Below are 12,813 nucleotides of genomic sequence, written 5' to 3'. Positions count from 1 at the left end.
TAAAGGAGCAAACTAGTGTCTAATGCAGGAAAAGTAAGCATTAAACTGATGAATCGGAGCCATGTACTTCTGTTGTGAAATATAACTGCTTGTTTGATGAACGTATTTTTCTATAAATATTTACTGACAGTGTGGTATTTGGGCTTCCCAGGTGGCACTAATGGTGAAGAACCTGCCTGACAGTGCAGGAGACATAAGAGATATGGGTTCAATCCCCAGATTGGGAAGATCCCCTGGAGCAGGGCATGGCAACCCAGTATTCTTGCCTGGAGAATCCCATGGACAGGGGAGCCTGGTAGGCTACAGTCCGGGGTTGCAGAGTTGGATACAACTGACGTGACTTAGCATGCACATTGTGCAATTTGCTTAGTATAAAAACATATAGAACACATTCCTTTCAGAGAACTTGCTTGGTGAACTTTATAAAAGTGAAATATCAGTGCTGTTCAGTGAGGTATACTCCAACGGGGTGACACACAGACACAGAGCATACCGTGCACTACTGCAAAGGTGGCAAATGATTCTGCCTGGAGCTGGAGACTGATGAGCTGGACCTCGGTTTTGATCATGAGTTCTCCAGGAGGAGAAAAGATGAAAAGGCATTTTTGGCAGAGGAAACAGCAGGAGCAAAATTAGAGAGGTGTAAAGAGTTTTCTTTGACTTAAAGGAATGGCAAATGTTCATTAGGGCTTGCAACGTCAGGGTGGGAGAACACCAGGAAACAACTGTCAAGAAAGCCACATCCAGAACACCGAACAGTAAACTGGGCAACAGAGGCTTTAAGCCCAAGTCATTCAGTTTGGCTTCTAGATAAAGCTGATGGCAGTATGGAACACAGATTGGAAAGGGACCTGAGTTTAAGGCAGGGAGGTGTGTGAGGAAGGGTTTCGAAAGAAGGGCAATGAGGTTCTGAGCTAGGGAAGTGATGGTAAAGTGGAAAAGAGGGAAATGGGTCAAGAAAGAATCTGAAGGTGGAGTTACATGACCTGCTGGCTGTTCACCTGTTTCCCCGAGGAAGAGGGAAGAATCCAACAACACAGTGCAGTTTCTAACTTGCTGACCAGGGGTGGGGAACAGGAGCAGGTTTGGAAGGGAAGATTCTGAGCTTGGTCCTGGAAATTTAGAATTTAGATGCATGTGGGAAGTCTAGGTAGACCATATGCCAGGTCCTAGGCTTTGCTTATGTTCCTGAGTTCAAGATTGTATTGCTTGTCACATGTCAGGCCCATGAATCAAAAAAGAGTTGTTGGGGCAAGGAATAGTGACTTCATTTGGAAAGCTAGTAGACTGAGACAGTGGTGGACTACTGTCCCAAAGAACCATCTTACCTGAGTTAGAATTCAGGCTTCTTTTGTGCTAAAAATGGAGGAGGTGTTACTGGTTGTTGCAAACTTCTTGGTGTGGGAATCCTTTGTTTTTGCAGCTGTCCTCTTAGGTCAGGTCAGGATGTTCCTGTAAACTTCCAATAAGACACATGTTATTCTCTATTCTGCAACTTTTTATCTCTATATGAATGGAAAAGCATTAAACCTTTAAAGCTAAGAACCTGGAGAATGGGCTATCCTGTATATTTCAGGCTATAGGCAACATTCTTAACTTGAAGCAAAAGCATAGAATACAAAGGTTAAAGTAAAAGAAAAGATCCAATATGGAGTTAGATTTATTCTTCCCTATTACACTAGTAAAGTAATGCTTAAAATTCTCCAAGCCAGGCTTCAGCAATATGTGAACTGTGAACTTCGAGATTTTCAAGCTGGTTTTATAAAAGGCAGAGGAACCAGAGATCAAATTGCCAACATCCGCTAGATCATGGAAAAAGCAAGAGAGTTCCAGAAAAACATCTATTTCTGCTTTATTGACTATGCCAAAGCTTTTGACTGTGGATTACAACAAACTGTGGAAAATTCTGAAAGAGATAGGAATACCAGACCACCCGACCTGCCTCTTGAGAAATTTGTATGCAGGTCAGGAAGCAACAGTTAGAACTGGACATGGAACAACAGACTGGTTCCAAATAGGAAAAGGAGTACGTCAAGGCTGTATATTGTCACCCTGCTTATTTAACTTATATGCAGAGTACATCATGAGAAACGCTGGGCAGAAGGAAGCACAAGCTGGAATCAAGATTGCCGGGAGAAATATAAGTAACCTCAGATATGCAGATGACATCACCCTTATGGCAGAAAGTGAAGAAGAACTAAAGAGCCTCGTGATGAAAGTGAAAGAAGAGAGTGAAAAAGTTGGCTTAAAGCTCAACATTCAGAAAACGAAGATCATGGCATCTGGTCCCATCACTTCATGGGAAATAGATGGGAAACAGTGGAAACAGTGTCAGACTTTATTTTTCTGGGCTCCAAAATCACTACAGATGGTGACTGCAGCCATGAAATTCAAAGACACTTACTCCTTGGAAGGAAAGTTATGACCAACCTAGACAGCATATTCAAAAGCAGAGACATTACTTTGCCAACAAAGGTCCATCTAGTCAAGGCTATGGTTTTTCCAGTAGTCATGTATGGATGTGAGAGTTGGACTATAAGGAAAGCTGAGGGCCAAAGAATTGATGCTTTTGAACTGTGGTGTTGGAGAAGCCTCTTGAGAGTCCCTTGGACTGCAAGGAGATCCAAACAGTCCATTCTAAAGGAGATCAGTCCTGAGTATTCATTGGAAGGACTGATGTTGAAGCTGAAACTCCAATACTTTGGCCACCTGATGCGAAGCGCTGTCTCATTTGAAAAGACCCTGATGCTGGGAAAGATTGAGGGCAGGAGAAGAAGGGGACGACAGAGGATGAGAGGTTGGATGGCATTACTGACTCGATGGACATGGGTTTGGGTGGACTCCGGGAGTTGGTGATGGACAGGGAGGCCTGGCATGCTGCAATTCATGGGGTCGCAAAGAGTCGGACACAACTGAGGGACTGAACTGAACTGAGTGCACTTATGGTGTTAATTAGTATGAATAATGTATTTAATTATGGATCCCCAAGAAGGCCTGAAAGTATTATAGCAATTAGAAATATAAGGTGAAAGTGAAAGTCGCTCAGTAGTGTCTCTTTGCGACTCCATAGACTCTAGAGTCCATGGAATTCTCCAGGCCAGGATACTAGAGTGGGTAGCCTTTCTGTTCACCAGGGAATCTTCCCAACACAGGGATGGAACCCAGATCTCCCACATAGCAGCTGAGCCACAAGGGAAGCCCAAGAATACTGGAGTGGGTAGCCTATTCCTTCTCCAGCAGATCTTCCCAACCCAGGAATTGAACCACGGTCTCTTGTGTTGCAGCGGACTCTTTACCAACTGTTGACATCTGTAAATAACAGAAAATCCAGTTAACAGTGGCTGTAACAAATGTAGTTTATTTTTCTCACATAACAGACAGATTGGTGGTGCTGATGTTGGTTTAACTGCTCAGTGATCTCAGGACCAGTACTCTTGGAGTTACCCTTATGGTTACAAAGTAGCTGATGCAGCTCTATTATTATGGCCATTTTTTGTCAACTGCTTCTGTTTGGGTTATCTTTGAGTAGAATTGGATCACAGGGTCTTCTCTGGTTAAAAAGTAAGCAGGAAGAGTGAGGAAGAGAATTGTTGAATTCACTTAAATCACTAGTTCTCTATCCTATTAGATGCAGTGCCTGTTAAAAAAAAAGCAAAACAAGTAATTTATAATGTCTGCTTTATTATCCTGAGTAAAGCATCACAAATAATATGCTTTTGCATCAGATCAGATCAGTCGCTCAGTCGTGTCCAGCTCTTTGCGACCCCGTGAATCGCAGCACGCCAGGCCTCCCTGTCCATCACCAACTCCCGGAGTTCACTCAGACTCATGTCGATTGAGTCAGTGATGTCATCCAGCCATCTCATCCTCTGTCGTCCCCTTCTCCTCTTTCCCCCAATCCCTCCCAGCATCAGAGCCTTTTCCAATGAGTCAACTCTTCGCATGAGGTGGCCAAAGTACTGGAGTTTCAGCTTTAGCATCATTCCTTCCAAAGAAATCCCAGGGCTGATCTCCTTCAGAATGGACTGGTTGGATCTCCTTGCAGTCCAAGGGACTCTCAAGAGTCTTCTCCAACACCACAGTTCAAAAGCATCAATTCTTCGGCACTCAGCCTTCTTCACGGTCCAACTCTCACATCCCTACATGACCACAGGAAAAACCATAGCCTTGACTAGACGAACCTTTGTTGGCAAAGTAATGTCTCTGCTTTTGAATATGCTATCTAGGTTGGTCATAACTTTCCTTCCAAGGAGTAAGTGTCTTTGAATTTCATGGCTGCAGTCACCATCTGCAGTGATTTTGGAGCCCAGAAAAATAAAGTCTGACACGGTTTCCACTGTTTCCCCATCTATTTCCCATGAAGTGATGGGACCAGATGCCATGATCTTCGTTTTCTGAATGTTGAGCTTTAAGCCCACTTTTTCACTCTCCTCTTTCACCTTCATCAAGAGTCTTTTGAGTTCCTCTTCATTTTCTGCCATAAGGGTGGTTTTGCATATTTTCAGGTAAATCACTGTGCTATCCTAACTGTAATATAAAGAAGCTATTAAATAAAGGTAATTGATAATAAAGTACTTCAAAACATACATTCCCAGGCATGACTGCACTAGGTGACATAATGACATATTCAGACGCTTACATAGTGACCATGACCGCAGTGAATGCAGGTGGGCCCAGGGGTGATGGTGTTTCCAGTACCAGGACTAGTGTTGTCACTGGGGTTTCACCGAAATGATGAACTGCTCTCAGTAAAATCCTGAAAAAAGCACAGTATAGTTCTCCCTTGATATACATGGTGGTTGCTTCTTGAAAAAGTAAGCTTGCATTAAAACTGCACAAAAACCAGTTTTGCATGTATTTGTATGTACAATTGAGTTAGGGTCAAGGTTCAAATAATAGGTTTTCACATTAAAATAAAAATCTGTGTAGAATATAGGAGAGTTCTTAGTAGACAGGATTTCCCTCCACATAGCTGTATGTCTAGTATCCCTGGCCTCTGCCAACTCATTACTAGTAGGACCCCCACATCTTTATGACAACCAAATACGCTCTCCCCTACCCACCACATTTACAAAACATCTTATAAGACTGGTGCCATCCATATTAAGGGCAAAAGGCCTAGATTAATGGGCTGGACACTTTGCACCCCAAATAAAATCCAGTTTTGTTTAGAAAGAAAAGGGAGGGATGGATATTAAATAAGTAATTAACAGTGTCTACTAACAGTAGGAACTGAGTCTTGCTAATTTTTATATCTTTTTCAAATTCGTGCACAGCTCCTGGTAGATAGTAAGTTCTCAATGAGTTTTCTTGAAGGACTGAATGAATGATTGGATATAAGCTGTGGAAAGCAGTTCAGTTCAGTTCAGTCGCTCAGTCGTGTCCAACTCTTTGCAACCCCATGAACCATAGCACACCAGGCCTTCCTGTCCATCGCCAACTCCTGGAGTTCACCCAAACCCATGTCCATTGAGTTGGTGATGCCATCCAACCATCTAATCCTCTGTCATCCCCTTCTCCTCCTACCCCCAATTCCTCACAGGATCAGAGTCTTTTCAAATGAGTCAGCTCTTTGCATCAGGTGGCCAAAGTATTGGAGTTTCAGCTTCAGCATCAGTCCTTCCAATGAACACCCAGGACTGATCTCCTTTAGGATGGACTGGTTGGATCTCCTTGCAGTCCATGGGACTCTCAGGAGTCTTCTCCAACACCACAGTTCAAAAGCATCAATTCTTTGGCACTCAGCTTTCTTTATAGTCCAACTCTCACACCCATACATGACCACTGGAAAAACCATAGCCTTGACTAGATGGACCTTTGTTGGCAAAGTAATGTCTCTGCTTTTTAATATGCTGTCTAGGTTGGTCTTGTTTGAACTTTGAATTGAATAAAGGAGAGAATCTTCCTTAAGATGGTTAAAAGGCTAATTATTATAAATCTAGGAGCATTAGTGGGAGTCAGGAAGTGAATTTTGATGTGCCAGTTTCTAAAGTAGTATTTAGCAATTATGGCCATTGTATCTGCTACACATGCTAGGCTGAAGACAAAGAGTTAAATTTGTGTCAGTGAATCCTGTTCAGCAATGTAGGTTTAGGGAGCATATTTAAGTCCTTATATAAGTAGTATATGCAGTCTTTAGAAGAAAAAGTGACACAATAAAAAAAATCAATAAAAATCTCAGTCTCTAAATCTTACTTTTTCTGTCTTTCAGCATATTCTCTTTTCATTGTGTCCTTTTCCACTTCACTTAGTCTATTCATTGTGGCATTTCTATCATGGCCTGAGACATTTTCAAACAATAATATTTCAGGGAAAAGATTTAGAAATAGAAGCAAGGATTTTGTTTTGTTTCCTCAAAATATAAACCTATTATTAGAGAGAATATAATTCACAGCAGAAGCAAAGTTGGTTTTGCTTAAGTTTCCTTCCAAATTTAAGTAGAAAAGAATGAAAATGACATTTCAATTTTATCTCTTTTTGTGAAAAAGATAATCTGTAACTATGGCTCATGAAGGCAATATATGAAAAGAAAGTCTTTTTTCAAACAGTGCTCCAAAGGTTCCTTTGAATATATAACTTTCTGAATTCAAAGACATGATACAGCATGAGTGTTTTAAAATAGTTGCTTAAGATTTTGAAGAGTATAACATTTAATATTTCTACAGTTGGAATTCAAGTAAAGGAACAATGACTTCAAACTTTTGTGTACAAAAATAATATTTTTGAAAGTGTGTTTCAGTTCAAGTTTAGACATTTCAAGTGTCCTGTAATTTGCTCAAGAGTGTGCTAGATTTTTTTTTTCAATCGGGTTATTAGTATTTTAGGGATATTAAATAAAATCTTGAGTGTCTTTGTAAATGAATTATTTGACAAACACATGTTTTGTAAGCATGGGTTATTTTTCCTTCTGTGAAAATTCCAAGGAATAACCCACATAAGTAATAAGTAGTGGCTTGATTGGGGATTTTGAGGAACTACATGCTGTCCTTGTCCTTATGTGGAATCTGTGTGGATTCTTTGTGCTAAGGAGCAGGTCGTACTGAAGATCAGAAAGAAAACTATCCTACCTTCCTTCCTTCCTTCTTCCATCCCTCCCTCCCTCCACTCCTCCCTGCATCCCAGCCTCCATTCCTTTTCCTACACATGTGGTGGGAACTGTTTATTAAGTCCCCCATTACAGTGCTTTTTTCACCAGGAAACTCCTCCTAATCGCCCCTCCACTTTGTTTTCACAGAACCTTGTAACCATCTCAGTTATCGGGCTTTAACGCTATCTGTCTCTTTACTATACTTGACGGCTATTTGAGGGTATGAGTATTATCTTAAACATTTGTGTCTTTGGTGCTTAGTAGGTAAGGTGCTCAGTACATTCCTGTTAAATGGCTGGAGAAATGAAGCTCCGTTTACAATTATAATGGGGAAATGTTTGAGATGAGTAATTCTCAAACAAATGTTTGAGATCTGCGAATCTCAAATGTTAAATCTGCGAATTAGGAACAAATTTCTTCAAGTTGTTTTTGATTTTGGCTTTTATTTAGTCTTACTCTGTTTGTATATTTCACTATTTTAATCCTTTATTTCTTGCTAGGAATGTACAAATGTATCAGATTTGTACAAATTGTATATCAGATTTGTACAAATTATATGTAGTCCTTGTGTTTTTAAATTATATATGATATTTTTGTTTTTTTCTTGAGTGGAATGTGATATAGAAATATCTTGGTCCATTTTTCTTACCTCCCCAAATATCGACTGTTAGTTATAATTATTTCTGCTAGTTATTAGTGAGGACATATCTTAGTTGGACTAATGTACCTTTCTAAAAACAATAATAATAAAATAAACTATAATATTCTTGTAGTGCTCCATTGGAGAGATATATAATTACGCATTCTAGCCAAGTATTACATTGGTAATTTTCTGATTATGCTACAGAGGAGAACTAGGTTTAGAATCAACTAACATGTATTTAGTGTTTACTTATGTCAAGTATTCTAGGTGATTTCTTGTGTAATGCATTGTTTTGTGCCTTTGATCTTAGAAAATTTTATACTCGGGAAAAACTCATCCATTGGGAAAAAAAAGTTAAATTACTTTTAAAAATAAGCATTTATTGCATTTGTGGGATTTAAAGAAACAGTGAAGTTAAGGTACTCAGAACAATACTCAAAAATACTGAATTATGTTTTAAAGTAATTATATCATTTTTAATGTCAAAATTTATTTAACTGACCATGTTAAGAAGCATTAAGAATTATTATCAAAATGATGTGTAACCTATTAATTCAGTTGACATATATGCAAAAACAGGTAAAAATGATAGACTCAGGCCCCATTATTTTCTGGACACCCAGGATTGACGAACAGATGATGTTCTGGTGGCCCTATGATAGGGATGCCATTCATTTTTTTCTGCTTCTGTAGCCATTTCTTGGGGAGAAGGAAATGGCAGCCCACTCCAGTATTCTTGCCTAGAGAATCCCGTGGACAGAGGAGCCTGCTGGGCTGCTGTCCATGGGGTCGCACAGAGTCGGATACAGCTGAAGCGAGTTAGCATGCATGCATGCATTGCAGAAGGAACTGGCGACCCACTCCAGAATTCTTGCCTGGAGAATCCCAGGGACAGAGGAGCCTGGTGGGCTGCCGTCTATGGGGTCGCACAGAGTCAGACACGACTGAAGTGACTTAGCAGCGGCAGCCATTTCTTGAGCCTGTCTTGAGATATTATGTCTTTTCTGTAGCTTTTCATGATCCCCTTTGTTCTCTTTGTTCTGGTGCTACTCTATATACATATATTTTATTATGTGTATTTGCTTCTCAGACTGCCTTTCAGTATCCTTCACTGAATTTCTATTATATGTTAATGCATATAATTTCCTATAAGAAAGTGAAAGTGGCTCAGTCTTGTCTGACTCTGTGACTGCACGGACTATACAGTCAGTAGAATTCTCCAGGCAAGAATACTGAAGTGGGTAGCCTTTCCTTTCTCCAGGGGATCTTCCCAACACAGGGATCAAACCCAGGTCTCCCTCATTGCAGGTGGATTCTTTACCAGCTGAGCCACAAGGGAAGCCCAAGAATACTGGAGTGGGTAGCCTATCTCTTCCCCAGCAGACCTTCTGACCCAAGAATCTAACCAGGGTCTCCTGCAATGCAGGCAGATTCTTTACCAACTGAGCTATCAGGGAAGCCCTTCCTATAAGAAAATCTTTCTTAATCCTTTAGGAAGTATGTGCTAGTTGGACCACTTACCTGGTTGACTGTAGCTGCTGGCTTGTCAGCTGCCTGGGAATTACATCACAGGCCTTGATTAACTTTCTATAAAAGGAGGGTACGGACTAGGGATCCCTAAGTTCACTGGCATCTCTACAGTGTTGTCATAATATGATTCTAATCCATCACTAGAAATGTATTATGAAATCATTAATTAATGTTTGCAGAAGGCTTAGAGAATTTTTTTAATAAGAAGTAGATACTTGTGGTTAGTGCTAATTAATAGATAACTTATTAACCTCTTTTTTTCTTTTCTTATAAATTTCAATCTGGTGAAATGTTTTGATGGTTTAATGAAATTTAACTTTTAACACAAGCATCAGTATAGTACCTGTAGAAATGAAAAAACCTATGTGTTGACCCTTGAACAAGGAGAGGTATTGGTTCCAGGACCCATGGTGGACCCTGAAATCCCACAGTCAGCCCTCTGGATCCATGGTTCTGCATACACAGATCCAATCAACCCTGGATCTTGTACTACTGTAGTATTTATCAGAAAAAATCTGCCTATTAGTGGACCTGGGAAGCTCACACCAGATCAACTGTAGTTCAGTGGTCAACTGTAGTTATAATGAAAGAGAAGCAGCAGCAATATCTAGTTTTATAATTTTTCAAAATAATTTTAAATATGATATCAAGTTTTTAATTCCTATAGCTTCTTTGTGAAGGAGGCAAAGACAAGTACTCTCGTACTCTAGGGAGGCTGAGACCTAGGGAGATTAAAGGATTATTAACTCCTTCATAAAAAGTATTGAGTGCCTATGTATGGATATAATGATGAAATGATGAATAATTTACCCTACTTGACTTTGAGAGCAGGAGAGACAGATTTATAAACAAATATATTAGTTAATAATACAGTTAATTATGGGCTTCCCTGATGGCTCAGATGGTAAAAAATCTGCCTGCAGGGCAGCAAACCCAAATTCAAACCCTGGGTCGGGAAGATCCACTGGAGATGGGAATGGCAACCCACTCCAGTATTCTAGACTGGAGAAATCCATGGACAGAAGAGCCTGGCAGGCTACAGTCCATCGAGTTGCAAAGAGTTGGACATGACTGAGCAACTAACACACACACACACACACACACACACACACAGAGTTAGTTATGGTGGACACACAGAAATGATGCATGTACCTCTGGGGTATTGTTTGCAAAGGCCCCATAGAAGAGGTGATTTTTAATGTATTCTGATTAAAGAGTGAATATAAACATGTGACAGAAAGGGAGCAGGGTGAAGAGAAGGTCCTTGCAGTAAAAGGGAATGAACATAAGTAGAGACCCAGAGTTATGAAAGGACCTGGGTATTTGAAGAACAGGGTCCACTTCAGTGTAGGTAGAATATTGCTAATTATAAATATAAATGTTATATAAGGTAAAAATTTCTAATAGCCATATTAAAAAGTAAAAAGAAATAGGTGAGATTACTAATAATATATTTAATCCAGTATATCTGAAATATTTATGTTGTTTGCTCATACTTAAGTATGAAGTAGTTGATTTTAAAGATCAAATCAGGTATATGTTTTACATGTACAAAACATCTCAGTTTGGACTAGCCACACTTCAGGTGCTCAGTTTCTCAAAGCTTAGGGGTGTACGTGTGTCGGTGCATGTGAGAGAGAGAGAGAGAGGGAGAGAGAAGAAATGAGAATGAGAGTGAAAACGTGTGTACTCTAGAGGGGCAGGTGGAGAGATGAGCTTGAAGTGGAAGAGGCCTTGTATGCTGTCTATCTGAATCTGGAATTTATTCTTATAGTAGTTTATGACTGTGCTTCTCAAAATATCTGTCATGAAGGACCAGATTCTTAAATTTAGAATTTGTTTCAGACTGATACTTTTGCAAAATATAATAGTGAATTAGAAAAATAAAATGAGTTATACAAAGGAAAGTACGATTTTTTAGTTACTAGATTTGACAAATACACCATTGTTCTGTCAATTGTCTATAAAGGTGTCTGGGCTAGTGCTATTCAGTGGAACTTCCTATGACGATAGAATGTTCTTGCTGTGCTGCCCAATGCAACATCCACTAGTCACATGTGGGTACTGAGCATTTGAAATGCAACTAGTGTGACTGAGAAACTGATTATTTTATTTCATTTAATTTAAATTGTAATCACCTCATTAGACTATTAGCTACTGTGTTGCACAGCGCTAAGTGTGTTTACTCTATTTTTGGTTGCGCTCCGTCTTTGTTGCCGCTCTCTGACTTTCTGTAGCTGTGCCCAGGCTTCTCACTGGGTTGGCTTCTCTTGTTGAGGAGCACAGGGTCGAGGGTGCTTGGGCCTTAGTAGTTTCGGCACGCAGGCTTCGTAGCTGCAGCTGGTGGCTCTAGAGCACGGGCTTAGTAGTTGTGGAGTAGTCGTGGTACATGGACTTAGTTCCCCCGCAGCACGTGTGATGTGCCCCGACCAGGGATAGAACCCGTGCCCCCTGCATTTCAAGGTGGATCCTTAATCACTGGACCACCAGGGAAGCCCTGAATATGTTTATTCTTAATCTTTGTATTTATATTTTGTGGAAAAACAGCTGTGGACTGGCATTGGTCCACAAACCATACTTTGAGTAACACTGTTTTCATCATGGTCTCTAGAGCTAGAAAGCCTTTGTGTGTCTTTGGAAAGTTACTTAATCTTTCACTATCTCAGGATCCTCAATTCTAATATGAAGGTAATAATAAGAAACTGTTTCATAGAGTTGTGAAGATTAAAGGATGTGGAGGGGATAGGGTTAGGGAGAGGATCAAGAAAAGGTAACATGTGAGAGGGCCTAAAAGGATGAGTTCCATAGGCCTTTCAGGCAGAGGGAACTCTGAAATGGATTTGGGTCATATTCTATTTAGAAGAAGGGCTTTCTAGGTGGCACTAGTGGTAAAGAATCTGCCTGCTAATGCAGGAGATGTAAGAGATGTGGGTTCGATCCCTGGGTCAGAAAGATCCCCCGGAGAAGCCAATGGCAACCCACTCCAATCCCACAGACAGAGGAGCCTGGGGGAGGCTACAGTCCATGGGGTTGCAAAGAGCTCGACACAACTGAGCGCTACTACTGTTCAGAAAAAGGGGTAGCAGATAACACTGCCCTAGCCCTATCACTGGGCTTCCCTGGTGGCTCAGTTGGTAAAGAATCTGCCTGCGATGCAGGAGACCTGGGTTGGGAAGATCCCCTGGAGGAGGGCATGGCAACCTACTCCAGTATTCTTGCCTGGAGAATCCCATGGACAGAGGAGCCTGCCAAGCTGCAGTTCATGGGGTCACAAAGAGTCGGACATGATTAAGCACAGCACAGCACATTCCTATCACTGTTACCACTATTTCTTCCTCTCTTTCCTAGTTATCTTCTTATTATAATCTTTTGGCAGATTTTAAACTGATTTCTAGGTAATATGTGATTTGTGGCTTTAATAAATGCTACGCTATCAATAAGGACAACTGCTGTCTCTTTCCTTCATTCCTGGGAGTTATGAATTTGATGGAAACTGGGTACCAGTTGATAAGGGTACCAGTTTTTCCTATTTGAAAAGCAGTCCCTGGGTTAT

The 12,813-nt window shown here is 40.5% G+C and overlaps 1 protein-coding gene across 1 annotated transcript in view; it reads left to right on the top strand.

Moving 5' to 3' along the window:
• CPQ (carboxypeptidase Q) overlaps nucleotides 1–12,813 on the top strand; it is a 572,322-nt gene that overhangs the window by 118,072 nt on the left and 441,437 nt on the right. The gene's annotated exons all lie outside the window — the stretch shown is intronic.

This window comes from Bubalus kerabau, chromosome 14 (assembly GCF_029407905.1).
Source record: "Bubalus kerabau isolate K-KA32 ecotype Philippines breed swamp buffalo chromosome 14, PCC_UOA_SB_1v2, whole genome shotgun sequence".
Taxonomy (NCBI): domain Eukaryota; kingdom Metazoa; phylum Chordata; class Mammalia; order Artiodactyla; family Bovidae; genus Bubalus; species Bubalus kerabau.
The sequence above is the reverse complement of the archived record's forward strand: the minus strand, read 5'-3'. Positions and strand labels throughout refer to the sequence as shown.